Genomic DNA, 17266 nt, shown 5'->3' on the forward strand with positions numbered 1-17266 from the left:
ACAAGTCTCACTTGTCCGAATACATAAATAAAAAACTGTAAATTAAATTAATAAGTTTACTTACAGTATATAAGCAGTGCAAAAAGAGGAAAAAATGTGATGAGGTACTGTTCATGTGTTCAATATCCGTTCAGGAATCCGATGGCAGAGAGGAAGAAGTTATTCCTAGATCATTGAGTATGTGTCTTCAGGCTTCTGTACCTCCTGCCCATAATACCAATGAGAAGAGGGTACGTCTTGGATGGTGGGGTTCCCTAATGATGGATGCCACCATTTTGAGGCATGGCCTCTTGAAGATGTCCTGGATGCTGGGGAGGCGAATGCTTATTATGGAGCTGACTGTGCTCACGTCTTTCTGCAGCTTATTTCGATCCTGTGTAGTAACAACACACCCTCCACCCCCAACCCCAACATAACAGACGGTGATACAACCAGTTAAAATGCTCTCCATGTTCCATCTGTAGAAATTTGCGAGGGCTTTACTCTTTGGAGAGAAGGAAGATGACAGGAGACATGATAGAGGTATACAAGATATTAAGAGGATATTAAGTGGATAGCCAGCACCCCTTCCCCAGGGCACCACTGCTCAATACAAGAGGACGTGGCTTTAAGGTAAGGGGTAGGAAGTTCAAGGGGGATATTAGAGGAAGGTTTTTCACTCAGAGAGTGGTTGGTGCGTGGAATGCACTGCCTGAGTCAGTGGTGGAGGCAGATACACTAGTGAAACTTAAGAGACTACTAGACAGGAAAATGGAGGAATTTAAGATGGGGGGTTATATGGGAGGCAGGGTTTAAGGGTTGGCACAACATTGTGGGCCGAAGGGCCTGTACTGCGCTGAACTATTCTATGTTCTATGTTCTATTCTATGTCTTTGGTAACAAACCAACTCTCCTCAAAGAATAAAGACTGATGCAAAATTTTAGAGGTTAAGTTACAGATACAGAATAAAATGTGCATAAATAAATACCAGTATGTATTCACAATGTAAACTGCATTATAAAAACTTGTTTAAATATTGCCATGACATTGTAGATCGAGGGGCCTGTAGTGTGTTGTTTGCTGTTCTTAGGTGATCAATTGGCAAGTAGACATTAGAGCTTTATTGTATTGGGCTAATGCATCATTGAGATGAAAAAAGTAAATCTTTGTGAGCAATGATTCATGGTATATTGTGATCTGAAATCCAAGTCTCCAAAAGCCTTCGATTGGAGGGGATGATTGATTGCTGAGGTAACTGGAAACTGCTGGACAAACAAGTCAGTCAAGCTGTCTGTGCTGGAATGTTTGTCTATAAGACAAAGGTCAATAAAGATGAAATCAGCTGTAGAACGCAGTGGAAAACAAAAGTCTCCGGCAATATTTTCAGCAGCTGAGACACTTTTGTTTGATGTGCCAGATCTTTAACGACTTGGGCTTGCCAGGAGAATTGTGCATAATCAGACTGCAAAAAGGAGAAAGAAACTGCGAGAATTGTGTTTAATTTTTTTCCACACCTCTTTCCAGCTTGCTTTGCAGGAAGTTATTTAGTCAAGAAATACTAATTTTCTGACTGTATAATGTTGTAAAATTAGTCAGCTCCATCATGGGCACTAGCCTCCGTAGCATCCAAGACATCTCCAAAGAACAGTGCCTCAAAAAGGCAGTGTCCACCATTAAGACCCCCCCAACACCACCCAGGACATGCCCTCTTCTCATTGCTACCATCAGGAAGCAGGTACAGAAGTGTGAAGCCACACACTCAGTGATTTAGGAACAGCTTCTTCCTCTCTGCCATCTGATTTCTGAATGGACATTGAACTCATGAACACTATCTCACCACTTCTTTATTTATTTCTATTTTTGCACTACTTATTTAAATTAAACATTATATATATTTATTTATTTAAAGTAATTCATGTTTTTTACTATTTTTATGTTTTGCATTGTACCGCTGCCATAAAGACAACAAATTTCACAACATATGCCAGTGATATTAAACCTAATTCTGATTCTAAATGACAATAAGCTCAAACTTGAACTTGTATGGTCTACAATAAAAGGAAAGAATGCGTTTTTTTAATTCTCTTTTAGGTATGTCCTGAACTGTTCTTACCAATTTTAAAGTTCAGTCATAAAAGAACACAAGAGTTATTATTTTTACTGCAAATTTGCAGAAACAATAATTTAATAATGACCAAATAAACTTCGAGACACATCATCTGAGGGACAAACATTGTGCAGCAGACCATAAACCCCCTCCCCTTCTTTAAGCTCTTCTGGGGATCTACAATGCCCTGCTGAGAAATGCCTCACTTTGGTATCTCAACTCCAATAAGGACACCTGCAGGAATGAAGCACATCACGGTAAACCAGTTCCACTCCATTGACTCTGCCTACACTTCTCGCTGCCTCAGTAAAGTATCCAGCATAATTAAAGACTCCATCCATCCTGGACATTGTCTCTTCTCCTATCTCCTATTAAGCAGAAGATACAAAAGTCCAAAAGCACATACCACCAGGTTCAAGGACAGCTTCTATCCCACCATTATCAGACTGTAAAACAGACCTCGGACATGATAAGATGGATTCTTGACCTATGCAGCACAGTAGCATTGCTGTAAACATAACACTATTACAGCACCAGGACCCCCATCATCCAGAACATGCTCTCTTCTCTTTGTTTCCATCAGGAAGGAGGTTCAGAAGCCTGAAGACACACAGTCACTAATTCGGCAACAGCTTCTTCTCCCCTACCATCCAATTTCTGAATAGACATTGAACCCATGAACAGAACCTCATTAATTTTTTTATTTCTGTTTTTGCACTACTCATTTAACGTAACTATTAACTATTTATTTATTTAATCTAATTTACTGTAATTCACAGTTTGTTTTCTACTTAATCATGTATTGCATTGTACTGCTGCCGCAAAGTTAACAAATTTCACGACATATGCTGGTGATATTAAACCTGATTTGGAAACTCACCCATGAGGGCATGAAGTCCTTCCAAGCCACTTTCAGCTCTGAGTCTGATTTCTTCCTGGATATTCTGAAATACTTTGACCCAGAAACTTTGCTTCAGTTCACTGAAGAGGGATACAAGCCCTTTGAGCTGGGAGAGTGTCTGCAGTGAAAACATTGTCTCCCTCATTCCAAGTGGTCATTGAAACTACAGTCAGTGGCCACTTTATTAGATACACCTGTGCACCTGCTCATTAATACAAATATCTAATCAATCAATCATGTGGCAGCTACTCAAAGCATTAAAAGTATGTAGACAAGGTCAGGAGGTTCATTTGTTGTTCAAATCAAACATTACGATTGCTGGTGGTTTGAGTATCTCGAAAACATTTGATCTCCTGGGATTGTTATGCTCAACAGTCTCTAGAGATTACAGACTGATGCGAGAAACAAAAAAAACACAATCAGAGAGTGGAAGTTCGGTGGGTGAAAGTGCCTTGTTAATGAGAGAGGTCAGAGGAGAATGGCCAGACTGGTTCAAGCTGACAGGAAGGCAACAGTAACTCAAATAACCCCGCATTACAACAGTGTTGTGCAGAAGACCATCTCTGAATGCATAACACGATGAAACCTGGAGTGCATGGGCTATAGCAGCAGAAGACCTCACTAGGTTCTACTCCTGTACCGAATAAAGTGGCCACTGAATACATAGCTTCAGCATTCATCATCACTGTCTCTGAACCCTGGAACAAACTCTTTTGTACACTGTAGATGCACCCTCTGCTGAAGGACGTCAAGATGGAAGATCCCTATTGCTTTCACTGTGGTAATTATGTATAGACAATAGATAGTCATAGTCATACTTTATTGATCCCGAGGAAAATTGATTTTCGTTACAGTTGTCCCAACCAAGAATAGAGTATAAATATAGCAATATAATGTTGGTCTTGACAGTGATTTTCTGACCATTAATGAACAAACTGGATTGTTAATTGAAATGATGTAATGTTTAGGATTATGAAGAGTGTGTGCAAAAGTGAGGATACCTTGAATTGGGATAGCAAAAACACTGATGGGATGCATTACCAGAATGGTCTCTTTCTCTACTTTAAACCTCCATACTTTGTACTCGTTCCTTTAAACCTTCTGTAACTTTGTACATCAAAGGAGGCACTAGAGCCTCAGCTCCCACCAAGTTCAGGTATGGTTACTACCCTTCAACCATCAGGCTCCTGAACCTGTGTGAATAACTTCACTCACCCCAACACTGACCCGATTTGATAACATACAGACCCAATTTCAAGAACTTCACAACTCAGGTTTTCAGTATTATCTATCCATCTCTACCTATCTACATCTATCTATATCTATCTATCTATCTATTCATTTATTTTGTTATCCATCTATCTATTTTTTATTTATATGCACTATTTAATTTCTTTTGAACATTGGTTGTTTATCAGTCTTTGGTCATGCATGGCTTTTAATAAATTCCGTTTCTTTGTTTGTTCATAATCTGGCCATGTCTTATGACATGGGCGATCATGGTCTATCCATGACTTTGACTGTTCTTGGCAATTTTTTCTACAGAAATGGTTTGCAATTTCCTTCTTCTGGGTATCATCTTTACAAACCATTATCAATACTCTTCAGAGATTGTCAGTCTGATATCACTGGTCGCATGACCAGAACTTGTGATAAGCACCAGCTGCTCGTACAACCATCCACCACCTGCTCCCATGGCTACACGTGACCCTGATTGGGGGGGGGGGGGGGCTAAGCTCCACCTTGCCCAAGGGTGACCTGCAGGCCAGCAGAGGAGAGAAGTGCCTTACATCTCCTTTGGTAGGGATTCATCTCTTTATTTTCTTCATTTTCCTGTGAATGCCTGAAAGCAAATGAATCTTTATGTAATATATGTACTTTGATAATAAACTTATTTTGAACTTTGAACTTTGATATCTCTGCTTCCTGATAAGTCAGTTGATGATAGATAAAAAATTTAAATTTATACACCAGCTCCGTCACATCTATTGTGAGGGATGGCCTTAGTTTAGGCCTCACTTTAAGACAAACACACAATCTAGGATGACAGTCTGAGTGGTTAGAGAACTCAGCTGTCGAATATGTTGATGAATCCAATACTTATCTCCATTTGTGATAGACTTCATTATTAGTATTAGTATTAGGAGCAGGGAGGTCCTGCTGCAGTTGTACAAGGACTTGGTGAGACAACACCTGGAGTATTGTGTGCAGTTTTGGTCCCTTAATCTGAGGAAAGACATTCTTGCCACAGAGGGAGTACAAAGAAGGTTTACCAGATTGATTCCTGGGATGGCAGGACTTTCATATGATGAAAGACTGGATCGACTAGGCTTATACTCGTTGGAATTTAGAAGATTGAGGGGGGATCTTATTGAAACATACAAAATTCTAAAGGGATTGGACAGGCTAGATGCAGGAAGATTTTTCCCGATGTTGGGGAAGTCCAGAACGAGGGGTCTCAGTTTAAGGATAAAGGGGAAACCTTTTAGGACCGAGATGAGGAAAAACTCCTTCACACAGAGAGTGGTGAATCTGTGGAATTCTCTGCCACAGGAAACAGTTGAGGCCAGTTCATTGGCTATATTTAAGAGAGAGTTAGATATGGCCCTTGTGGCTAAAGGGATCAGGGGGTATGGAGAGAAGGCAGGTACAGGGTTCTGAGTTGGATGATCAGTCAATCAGTCATGATCATACTGAATGGCGGTGCAGGCTTGAAGGGCCGAATGGCCTACTCCTGCACCTATTTTCTATGTTTCTATGTTTCTATTGTGGCATTGAATCCTTTGAAATATTTGCCTCTCAACTAGCATCAGGTTAGTTAATGCATTTCACCCCCACAGCATGTGTGATTTCTTTTCTCTCTGTAGCTGTTATACTTTATTCTGCATTCTGCACTTGACAGAGATGATTAGAGGCATGGATTGAGTGGACAGTCAGAGCATAGTGGGGGGGGGGGATGTAGAGGAAGGTTTCTCACACAGAGAGTGGTGGGTTCATGGAACGCCCTGGCAGGAGTAGAGTAGAGGCAGATTTCAGAAACCCTTGGGCATGTGGTTGATCGAAGAATAGAGGGCTCTGTGGGAGATTGCTCCTGGAAGATATATATAAATGGAGCTTTGACCAGTGGCCAAACCAGACATTGGAAGTTTGGAGAAGATGGGACTTCAATCAGGTTCACTGCCCGAGTACAAAAGGCAGCAGCAGGTCGCTACAGCGAAAAAGACCTTTCACCAACAACCAACTGGTGTGTGGGGTTGATTAGCAAGAGCAAATTACAGGAAGGTGGGGGCAAACGCAGCGGTCATTGTCATGGTAACCACAGTCCGGGTGGACAGAGTCAGAATGGAGATCTTGAGGCTTCATCTCTTCCAGGCTTCTGCGAAGAGAGGCTTCAGTCAAAGAGGGCAAAGAAAAGAAGAGCAATAGGATAAGTTTTTTCCCCTTCCCTTCTTTATATCTGTTCATCTAAGACAGTAGGGATGCCTGGCAGGATAGTTGAATGCTCTTCTTGTGGGATGTGGGAAGACAGGGAGACCTCCAGTGTCCCTGGCAACTAAAGCTGTGAGGTGTGCATCCATCTGCAGCTTTTAACAAACCGTGTTAAGGATGAACTTCGGATCATTCAGGAGGCTGAGGAGGTGATAGATAGGACATATAGAGGGGTAGTTACAACCAAAGTGCAGAACACAGGAAAATGAGTAACAGTTAGGAAGGGGACAGGGGTTAAGGAGACAGTGCAGAGTACCTCTGTGGCCATCCCCCTCAACAACAGGCATACCACCTTGGATACAGTCAGTGGGAGGGAAATGACCTGACAGAGGAAAGTAACAGTGGTCAGGTATCTGGTACTCAGTCACTATGATTCAAAAGGGAAAGGGAGAAGAAGAGGCAGCTGTGGTGATAGCAGATTCATTAGGAGGTTCTGTGGGACAGAATGGGATTCCTGGATGGTGTGTTGCCTCCTGGATGCCAGAGTCTGGGATATTTCGGATCAAGCCCTCAGTATTCTTTAGTGGGAGTGTGAACAGCCAAGTTGTGGCCCATGTAGGTACTAATTACATGGGTAAGTCAAGTGATGAGGTTTTGCATAGGGAGTTCATGGAGTTAGTTGCTAAGTTGAAGAGCAGGACCTCCTGGGTTGTGATCTCAGGATTGCTACCCATGCCACATAAAACGACCCAGATGGGAATTGTATGTAAACACCCAAACAGTCATAGACATGTAATCAACAAATTAAAACGGGAGATAGAAAATACGTGCCAAAAAAAAACAATATTACATTAATCATGGGGGATTTCAATACGCAGTTACATTGGACAAATCAGGTTGGTGCTGGATTCCAGGAGGGGGAGTTTCTAGAGTACCTAGGGGATGGCTTTTTTAGAGTTGCTTGTGGTTGAGCCCACTAAGGGAACAGCTATTCTGGATTGGGTATTGTGTAATGAACCAGAATTGATTTGAGAGCTTAAGGTAAAAAAGATCTTAGGGGAAAGTGATCATATTATGATCAAGTTCACCCTGAAATTTGAGAAGGAGAAGCTAAAGTCAGATGTATCAATATTACAGTGGAGTAAACGGAATCACACAGGCATGAGAGAGTTGTTGGTCATTATCGATTGGAAAAGAACATTGGCAGGGATGATGGCAGAGCAGCCATAGCAAGAATTTCTGGAAGCAATTTGGAACACACAGTATATACAGTATACATCCCAAAGAGGAAGAAGTATTCTAAAGGCAAGATTACACAACCATCACTATCAAGAGAAGTCAAAGCCAACATAAAAGCTAAAAAGAGGGCGCAAAATAGAGCAAAAATTGTGGCAGGTTGGAAAATTTGATCAGCCATGAGGAAATGGTGAAGCAGATAGATGGGTCAAATGACCTGATTCTGCTTCTATATCTTATAGTTTTATATAAGACCATAAGACATAGGAGCTGAATTAGCTACTCAGGCCATCAATCCTGCTCCACCACTCCATCATATTGCATTTATTATCACTCTCAACCCCATGCTCCTTCCTTCTTCCTGTGACTTCTGACACTCTTACTAATCAAGAGCATATCAACTCCGTTTTAAATAGAAACATAAAAACATAGGAAACCTACAGCACAATACAGGCCCTACAGCTCACAATGCTGTGCAGAACATGTACTTACTTTAGAAATTACCTCACGTTACCCATAGCCCTCTATTTTTCTAAGCTCCATGTACCTATCCAGGAGCTTCTTAAAAGACCCTATTGTATTCACCAACTGACTTGGATTCCACAGCCGTCCACAGAAAATGAATTCCACAGACTCAACACCCTCTGGCTAATGAAATTCCTCATCACTGTTCTACAGTAAATGGACATCTCTCTATTTAGAGTCTGTAGCCTCTGGTCCTAGACTCCCCCATTCCTGGATACGTCCTCTCCACGCCTGGTTAAAATGTCAGCACAGCATAATTTGCTGAGGAACTACGTTCTGGCTGCTGTGTACCTCAATGCACTGTATTTATTTGATCTGTATGAACAGCATTCAAGGCAAATTTTTCTTGGCCCAAGTAACAATAATAAAGAGGGCACAGGTTTAAGGTGCTGGGGAGTAGGTACAGAGTAGATGTCAGAGGTTAAGTTTTTTACACAGAGAGTGGTGAGTGCGTGGAATGGGCTGCCGGCAACGGTGGTGGAGGTGAATACAATAGGGTCTTTTAAGAGACTTTTGGACAGGTACATGAGCTTAGAAAAATAGAGGGCTATAGGTAAGCCTAGTAATGTCCAAGGTAGGGACATGTTTGGCACAACTTTGTGGGCCGAAGGGCCTGTATTATGCTGTAGGTTTTCTATGTTTCTATGTTTTCGAAACCATATTCCAATTCTAAATCCAACAATACCAGTTTTTTTTTGGGTAACTTCAAATCATTAAACTAATTCAAAGGAAGACATGGGAGTCTGGGAATGCAGGTCTAACTTCGAGTTTACTTTCAACAAGGTGCGGACATAACACATGGTAGTGTGATGACTTATGCAATTAACATATTTTATTATCCCATAATGAATTATTTAAATGAACAAGAATACTTACATAGAAACATAAGAAATAGGAGCAGGAGTAGGCCATACGGCTGATTGATCCTGCCTCGCCATTCAATAAGATCATGGCTGATCTGTCCGTAACTCAGCTCCATCTACCTGCCTTTTCCCCATAACCCTTAATTCTCCTACTATGTAAAAATCTATCTAACTGTATCTTAAATATATTTAGTGAAGAAGCCTCAACTGTTTCCCTGGGCAGAGAATTATACAGATTCACCACTCTCTGGGAGAAACAGTTTGTCCTCATCTCCATCCTAACTCTTCTCCCCTGAACCTCGAGGAAATGTCCCTTAGTTCTGGTCTCACCTACTAATGGAAACAACTTTCCTACTTCTATCTTATCAAATCTTTCAAAATTTTCTATGTTTCTATAAGATCCCCTCTCATTCTTCTGAATTCTAGAGGGTATAGTGCCAGGCAACTCAATCTCGCCTCATAGGTTAACCCCTTCATCTCTGGAATCAACCTAGTGAACCTCCTCTGCACTGCCCCCAAAGCCAGTATATCCTTCATCAAGTATGGAGACCAGAACTGCACACAGAACTCCAGGTGCAGCCTCACCAGTACCCTGTATAGTTGCAACATGATCTCCCTGCTCTTGAATTCAATCCCTCCAGCAATGAAGGCCAACATTTAGTTTGCCTTCTTAATAACCTGTTGTACTTGCAAGCCAACTTTTTGCAATTCATGCACAAGCACTCCCAAGTCCCTCTGCACAACAGCATGCTGCAATCTTTCACCATTTAAATAATTATCTGCTCTTCTACTTAATCAAACAATTTATATATAAAGGTATTTACTCAAATAGTACTGAAATATTTAATACATATGTGACAAGAATACGCATAGATGTTAGCTGTCCTGTGTGATCAGCAGTTAGTCTGCCACCTGTCTTCGGGAGATGGAGAGAGATAAGGAAGACAATGGAACAGCATTTGGAGATGTGTAATGAAGGGACAGGAGAGAGAGCTGTCTAGAGCGGCTCCCCCTTTGAACCCTGAACTGTTTGAAGTGATGGACAGGCGATACCCCAGCAGGGGGATAAAAAGGGACAGGTTCGCTCAGGCAGAACACACACACGACACTCGAGGTAACGAGATCCTGGAAGTGGTGCGCCTCTCACGAGTCGGTGGGAGTCGTTTTGGAAGGCTGGTTGCGGAACCAAGCCATAGACGCACAGGGTGGAAAGGTACGACAGCGGGAACCCGGTGTGTGTCCACCCTCGCTTGGGTGCCAGGTTCACTGCAGAGGATCGACCGCATCTGGAGGAGGGGTCACAGTGGGTGACCTCAGGTGACATCACAAAGGACTCGCCTGAAAGCTGCTTATGAGCAATATCGCAGGTCTGTGTGTGGAAGCCGTTTTGAATGATCATTCGTTCTTGTTCTCTCTCTCCTTCCCCCCCACATTGTCCATCGCCATGGCAACGATTACTGCGAACTGAACTAAATTGAACTGGACTTTGTGTCACTTTGAAATTGGTCATTTACCCCTAGACAATGATAGAGCTTGATTGATCCTGTTGTCTTAATTCTGGGCACATGTGTGTTTATCATTGCTGAACTGTTGCATTTATTATCCTTTCGATTACTGTGTTGCTTGTTTTCTTTAATAAAACTTTCTTAGTTCTAGTAATCCAGACTCCAACTGAGTGATCCATTTCTGCTGGTTTGGCAACCCAGTTACGGGGTACGTAACACATAAAACCAATGAACTTCACTTTGATACATTCTGCAAGCCGGCTGTGTTATTATCTTTTATATTACAGCATGGTTTTACGTTGCAACTTTATAAAACTCTGCTTAGACCATGCCTGGTGTATTGCATACTATTCTGGTCACCTCACTGTTGGAAGGATGTTGAGGCTTTGGAGAGGGTGAAGAAGAGGTTTATGAGGATGCTGCCTGATTTAGAGAGCATGCACTATCATGAGAGTCTAGATAAACTTGGGTGGTTTTCTCTAGAGTGCCAGAGGCTGAGGGGAGATATGTTAGAGGTTTATAAGATTATGAGTGGCATAGATAGAGTGGACAGGGAATGTCTGTTTCCCAGGGTTGAAAATTCTAAAACTAGAGGCCATGATTTGAAGTTAAGAGGGGTAGGTTCAAAGGGGATGTGAGGGGTAAGTTTTTTACTCAGAGGGCAGTAGATGTCTGGAATGCACTGCCAGGTGTGGTGGTAGAGGTAAATACATTAGAGACTTTTAATAGACAGTTAGATAGGCACATTATGTAAAGAAGATGGAGGAATGTGCACATTGTGCAGGTCAGAGTGATTAATGTTTGTGTGTTTTTGATTTGTTTTTTAGCTGGTTCGGCACAATACTGTGGGTGGAAGGGTATGTTCCTGTGCTGTACTGCTCTATGTACTACGTCCTACTTGAAATGTACTCCACTGATGGTAAATCACTCTGTTACATGAGGTTGCAGAAGGCATGAATATAAGTCTTTCAGTAATTCCGATTTGCATTTTTGGAGTTTCTCATCTTTAACATATATCATGATTTTCCAAGCCAAGTTAGTATTTGGCCAGGTGCAGGGACAATCAGGAAATTGAACTTGGCAAGTTAATGTGTGCTGGCTTCTAGATCATTAGGTATTCTGGGCATGTAAAAACACTTCAGTAATGCAAGTCCTTTCCATTGCTGTGCCAGCATCTGAGAATACACATTCAGCATTTTGGGGGCAACCCATAGAAAATTCAGGAGGTACTCAGAAAGTCAGGCTGCATCTATGGAAAAGAATGATCAGTGGATAGATTGGGTTAGAACCTGCAATCAGACTTCTAAGCAGTTTATGATCAAAGCCTCACCTTTTCACTCTCTTTTATTTTAATTATTTTCGATGGATCGAAAATCCCTCCGGTCGGATGGCACAGTTGGGAGGTGGCAGGGGAGAGCCAGGTCTCGGTGAAACAGAATACACAGCAGTTCTGCATCTCCCTGCAGTAGGTGAGTCTCCCTTTAAGATCATCCACCTTGTTCTCTATGGGTTGCACATTATCTAGTAGGATGGTAGGCATAGGGACCCTGAAGCCCCTCAGCTTCAATCTGACCAGCAGCCCAGTTCTTTTCCCACGCTTCCTCAGTAAATAGTGCACCTTCCCAGGTCTCCATCGATGCAGTGTGTTGTTGTCAGCTTTTTGAGGTAGGTGGACGTGTCCCGCGGGAATCGATCGGCGGGTCGCATCGTCGTGCGCTCCGGGTCGAGCCGAGTAACGGGGGAGGCTTCGCTGCCACTTCCAGTTGCCGGGGGCCCGGGCAGTTGATTGGGTCAGGCCCCGAAGCCGACTCTTAATCCCGGATTGCCAGGCTCCTTGCTGAAACAAGTCCTTAAGCCAAGTCACGGTTGCGGAGGCCTCTACTCCAGTCGAGCCTTGGGCTCGATTTCCGAGGTCGGCAGCGGAAGCCTCACTTCCGGCAACTGTGGATGACCACCAACGGGGCTTTACGGTGGTCGCTCCGGGGAAGCGTCTGGGGGCACCTTGAGGTCTCCGCCGTCATTTCTGTGTGGTCGTCTACTCCGGAGAGGTGCCGGTCGGAATGCGGCGTGTCTCCAGGCGCTCCGGCACGGTAGCAGACCGCGGGTCTCCGGGAACGTGGTGGGCCTTGCTGGTCGGGTCCAGGTGTGGTCCGGAGTTTAAGAAGCAGTTCTGGCACGGTGGCCTCCAGCTGGGTCAGTAGCTTCGCCAGGGTGTTGTTGATCTTTATCTCAGCCCCCGATGTACTCACTTGTACACCCATGATTGTGTAGCCAAGTTTCCATCAAGCTCAATATATAACTTTGCTGATGACACAACAATTGTAGGCTGTATCTCGGGTAATGATGAGTTTGAGTACAGAGAGAAAATTAAGAACCTGGTGGCATGGTGCGAAGACAATAACCTATCCCTCAACGTCAGCAAGATGAAGGAATTGCTTGTTGACTTCAGAGGGAGTAGCGGACCGCACGACCCAATTTACGTCAGTGGTGCGCAAGTGGAACAGGTCAAAAGCTTTAAGTTCCTCGGAGTCAATATCACAAATGACCTGACTTGGTCCAACCAAGCAGAGTTCACTGTCACGAGGGCCCACCAGCACCTTACTTCCTGAGAAAACTAAAGAAATTAGTTCTGAAGCACTAAAGAAATTAAGGGCCTGTCCCCTTAAACACTCACTAATTTTTATAGATGCACCGTAGAAAGCATTCTTCTAGGGTGCATCACAACCTGGTATGGAAGTTGTCCTGTCCAAGACCAAAAGAAGCTGCAGAAGATCGTGAACATGGCGCAGCACATCACAGAAACCAATCTTCCATCCGTGGACTCACTTTATACCACACGCTATCGGAGCAGTGCTGCCAGGATAATTAAGGACAAGACCCACCAAGCCTACACACTTTTTGTCCCCCTTCCCTCTGGGAGAAAGTTCAGCAGCTTGAAGACTCGTACGGCCAGATTTGGGAACAGCTTCTTTCCAACTGTGATAAGACTGCTGAACGGATCCTGACCCGGATCTGGGCCGTACCCTCCAAATATCCGGACCTGCCTCTCGGTTTTTTTGCTCTGCCTTACTTCCCATTTTTCTATTTTCTGTTTATGATTTATAATTTAAATTTTTAATATATCCTAATTTTAACTATTTTTAATATGTTTAATATTTAATATTTGTAATCCAGGGAGTGTGAAGCGCAGAATCAGATATCGCTGTGATGATTGTACGTTCTAGTACTAATTGTTTGGTGACAATAAAGTATAAAGTATTTCTTATTGTAATTTAGAGTAATATTTTTTGGTATTGCTTTGTACTACTGATGCAAAGCAACAAATTTTACAACATACCCTCAGTGGCCACTATATTGGGTACACCTGTACACCTGCTTGTTCATGCAAATATCTAATTAGCCAGTCATGTGTCAACACCTCAATGCAGACATGGCCAAGAGGTTCAGTGGTTGTTCAGACCAAACATCAGAATGGGGAAGAAATGTGATCTAAGTTAATTGGACCCTAGAATATTTGTTGGTGCCAGATGGGGTGATTTGAGTATCTCAGAATCGGACGATCTCCTTGAATTTTCATGCACAACATTCTTTCGAGTTTACAGAGAATGATACGAGAAACAAAAAATATCCAGCAAGTGGCAGTCAATAGACAATAGACAATAGGTGCAGGAGTAGGCCATTCGGCCCTTCGAGCCAGCACTGCCATTCACTGTGATCATGGCTGATCATCCACAATCAGTACCCAGTCCCTGCCTTATCTCCATAACCTTTGATTCCGCTATCTTTAAGAGCTCTATCCATCTCTTTCTTGAAAGCATCCAGAGACTTGGCCTCCACAGCCCTCTGGGGCAGAGCATTCCATATATCCACCACTCTCTGGGTGAAAAAGTTTTTCCTCAACTCCGTTCTAAATGGCCTTCCCCTTATTCTTAAGCTGTGGCCCCTGGTTCTGGACTCACCCATCAGTGGGAACATGCATCCTGCCTCCAGCGTGTCTAATCCCTTAATAATTTTATATGTTTCAATAAGATCCCATCTCAGCCTTCTAAATTCCAGATTATACAAGCCCAGTCGCTTCAATCTTTTGACATATGACAGTCCCGCCATCCCGGGAATTAACCTTGTGAACTTACGCTGCACTCCCTCAATAGCAAGAATATCCTTCCTCAAATTTGGAGACCAAAACTGCACACAGTACTCCAGGTGTGGTCTCACCAGGGCCCTGTACAGCTGCAGAAGGACTTCTTTGCTCTTATACTCAATTCCCCTTGTTATAAAGGCCAGCATGCCATTAGCTTTCTTCACTGCCTGCTGTACTTGCATGCTTGCTTTCAGTGACTGATGTACAAGAACACCTAGATCTTGTTGTACTTCCCCTTTTCCTAACTTGACTCCATTTAGATAACAATCTGCCTTCCCGTTCTTACCACCAAAGTGGATAACCTCACATTTATCCACATTAAACTGCATCTGCCATGCATCTGCCCACTCACCCTGCCTGTCCAAGTCACCCTGCATTCTCATAACATCCTCCTCACATTTCACACTGCCACCCAGCTTTGTGTCATCGGCAAATTTGCTAATGTTACTTTTAATTCCGTCATCTAAATCATTAATATATATTGTAAACAGCTGTGGTCCCAGCACTGAACCCTGTAGTACCCCACTAGTCACCGCCTGCCATTCCGAAAGGGACCCGTTAATCGCTACTCTTTGTATTCTGTCAGCCAGCCACTTTTCAATCCATGTCAGTACTCTGCCCCCAATACTATGTGCCCTAATTTTGCCCACTGATCTCCAGTCTGTGGATGGAAACACCTTGTTAATGAAAGAGTCAGAAAAGAATGGCCAGATTGGGTCAAGCTGACAGGGAGGCGACTATAACTCAAATAACCACATACTACAACAGTGGTGTGCAGAAGAGCATCTCTGAATGTACAACACATCGGACCTTGAAGTGGATGGGCTACAGCAGCAGAAGACCATGAACATACAGTCAGCAGCCAATTTATTAGGTAGACAATGATGTCCTCAGGATGTTTTTTCCAAATACGTCTTCTTTAAGCTCACTCCCCCTCAAGTAAAATGCATGCTCTCCAACCTTTTACACCGACCCTGGGACAATAGTGTAGCAATTAGTATAACACTATTACAGGGCCCTTGACCTGGGTTCAATTCCAGCACTGTCTGCAAGGAAATTGTACGTGTGGATTTCTTCTAGATACCCCAGCTTCCTCCCACATTCTAACAATGTAACCGTTCGGCTTAGTAAGCCGGGGGCATGCTATGCTGGTGCCGGAAGCTTTGCTGACGCAAACAACACATTTCACTATAAGTTTCAATCTATAATTGTACATGTGGCAAATTTAACATTCAAGATTCAAGGGTGTTTATCGTCATTCTTCAGTGCGCAAGTGTAAAAGAGAACAAAATAGTTGTTACTCCAGATCTGATGCCGTGCAGAAAAACACAATACGCATAAAGAACCCAAAGAAAACCGCAAAAGAAAACAATAAATATAAATATAAAAGCAATCCTATGAAATACAATGTACAAGTAACTCTTAGATATGGTAAGAGTTGATCAGCCTTACTGCTTGCGGAAGTAACTGTTTCTCAGTATGGCGGTTTCTGGCACGAGTGAACAGCCCACGCTCTCTGGGGTGTTTCAGGTTCCCTGTGGTCTCCAGTCCCCTTGCTTCATTCTTAATGAGTCCCCAGCTTCCTGATGCCATGAATTTGTCCTGATTGTGTTCCTTTTCCATGCAGGCTGCTTCTCTCCAAGAAACCTGCTGTGGCTCCAAACAGAAACACCTCAGCAAACTTCATTTCTTGACATAATCGCATCAAGTATTTTTGATAGGCACCAGCCTGCCCATTTTCAAGGACATATGTACAGAAAGGTGCTGGTAAAAGGGGTCAGTAACATCATGGAGGATCCCCACAAACTCTGCTCATGGACTGTTTGTCCCACTCCCATCAGGGAAGAGGCTACATAGCATCTATACCAGGACCACCAGACTGAAAAAACAGTTACTTCCCCCAAGCAATAAGGCTGATCAACAATTCCAACACTTTATTATTTCCCATCAGTCACCTTCTGTAGAGCTTTGTGTCACTTTATGGTCAAACACTCAATCCGTGTAGGTAATCTATCTTCAAAGGTTCAAAGGTACAATTTAATGTCAGAGAAATGCATACCGAAATGCTTTTTCTTCACAACTATCCACAAAAACAGAGGAATGCCCCCAAAGAATGAATGACAGTTAAATGTGAGAACCCCAAAGTCTCCCCCCCAGCTCCCCTCTGTCCCGCACGTAAGTAGCAGCAAGCAACAATTCTCCCTCCCCCCCACCAGCAAAAAAAAGCTTCGCACCGGCCACCGAGCACTCAAGCGTGAACAAAGCAATAGCAAAGACACAGGCTTCCAGTTACCCCAAAGACTTTGCATTTCACCCGGTATTCGACATACCACAGGTTCCCTCTCTTCCTAATAAAGGAGAAGAAGTGCCTCTATTTTCCCAGCGAGCGGGGAGACATAACAAACAACTCGCTGATTTACGATGTTAAAAGTTCATTATGTTGCATTTTTTGAGCTCTGTGCCTGAAGATCGCAAAGATCCCGGGTCTCCAGGCACACCGTCGTTGATATTTTGAGGCCCCCGACAACACACAGGTCTCCTGTCGTGACGCCGACCTTCAATCCACCTGTCTCCAGAGC

At 43.2% G+C, this 17266-nt stretch overlaps 1 long non-coding RNA gene across 3 annotated transcripts in view; it reads left to right on the forward strand.

Moving 5' to 3' along the window:
• The window catches only part of LOC140202134 (uncharacterized), a 71322-nt gene that overhangs the window by 7548 nt on the left and 46508 nt on the right, over positions 1-17266 (forward strand). For 2 of the 3 annotated variants that reach the window (XR_011887008.1, XR_011887007.1), the window contains exon 2: positions 11943-12015. The exons of the other annotated variant lie outside the window; for it this stretch is intronic. This is a non-coding gene — a long non-coding RNA (uncharacterized lncRNA). The remainder of the gene's footprint in view (positions 1-11942; positions 12016-17266) is intronic. 3 annotated transcript variants of the gene reach the window in all.

The sequence above is a fragment of the Mobula birostris genome, chromosome 8 (genome assembly GCF_030028105.1).
Source record: "Mobula birostris isolate sMobBir1 chromosome 8, sMobBir1.hap1, whole genome shotgun sequence".
Taxonomy (NCBI): domain Eukaryota; kingdom Metazoa; phylum Chordata; class Chondrichthyes; order Myliobatiformes; family Myliobatidae; genus Mobula; species Mobula birostris.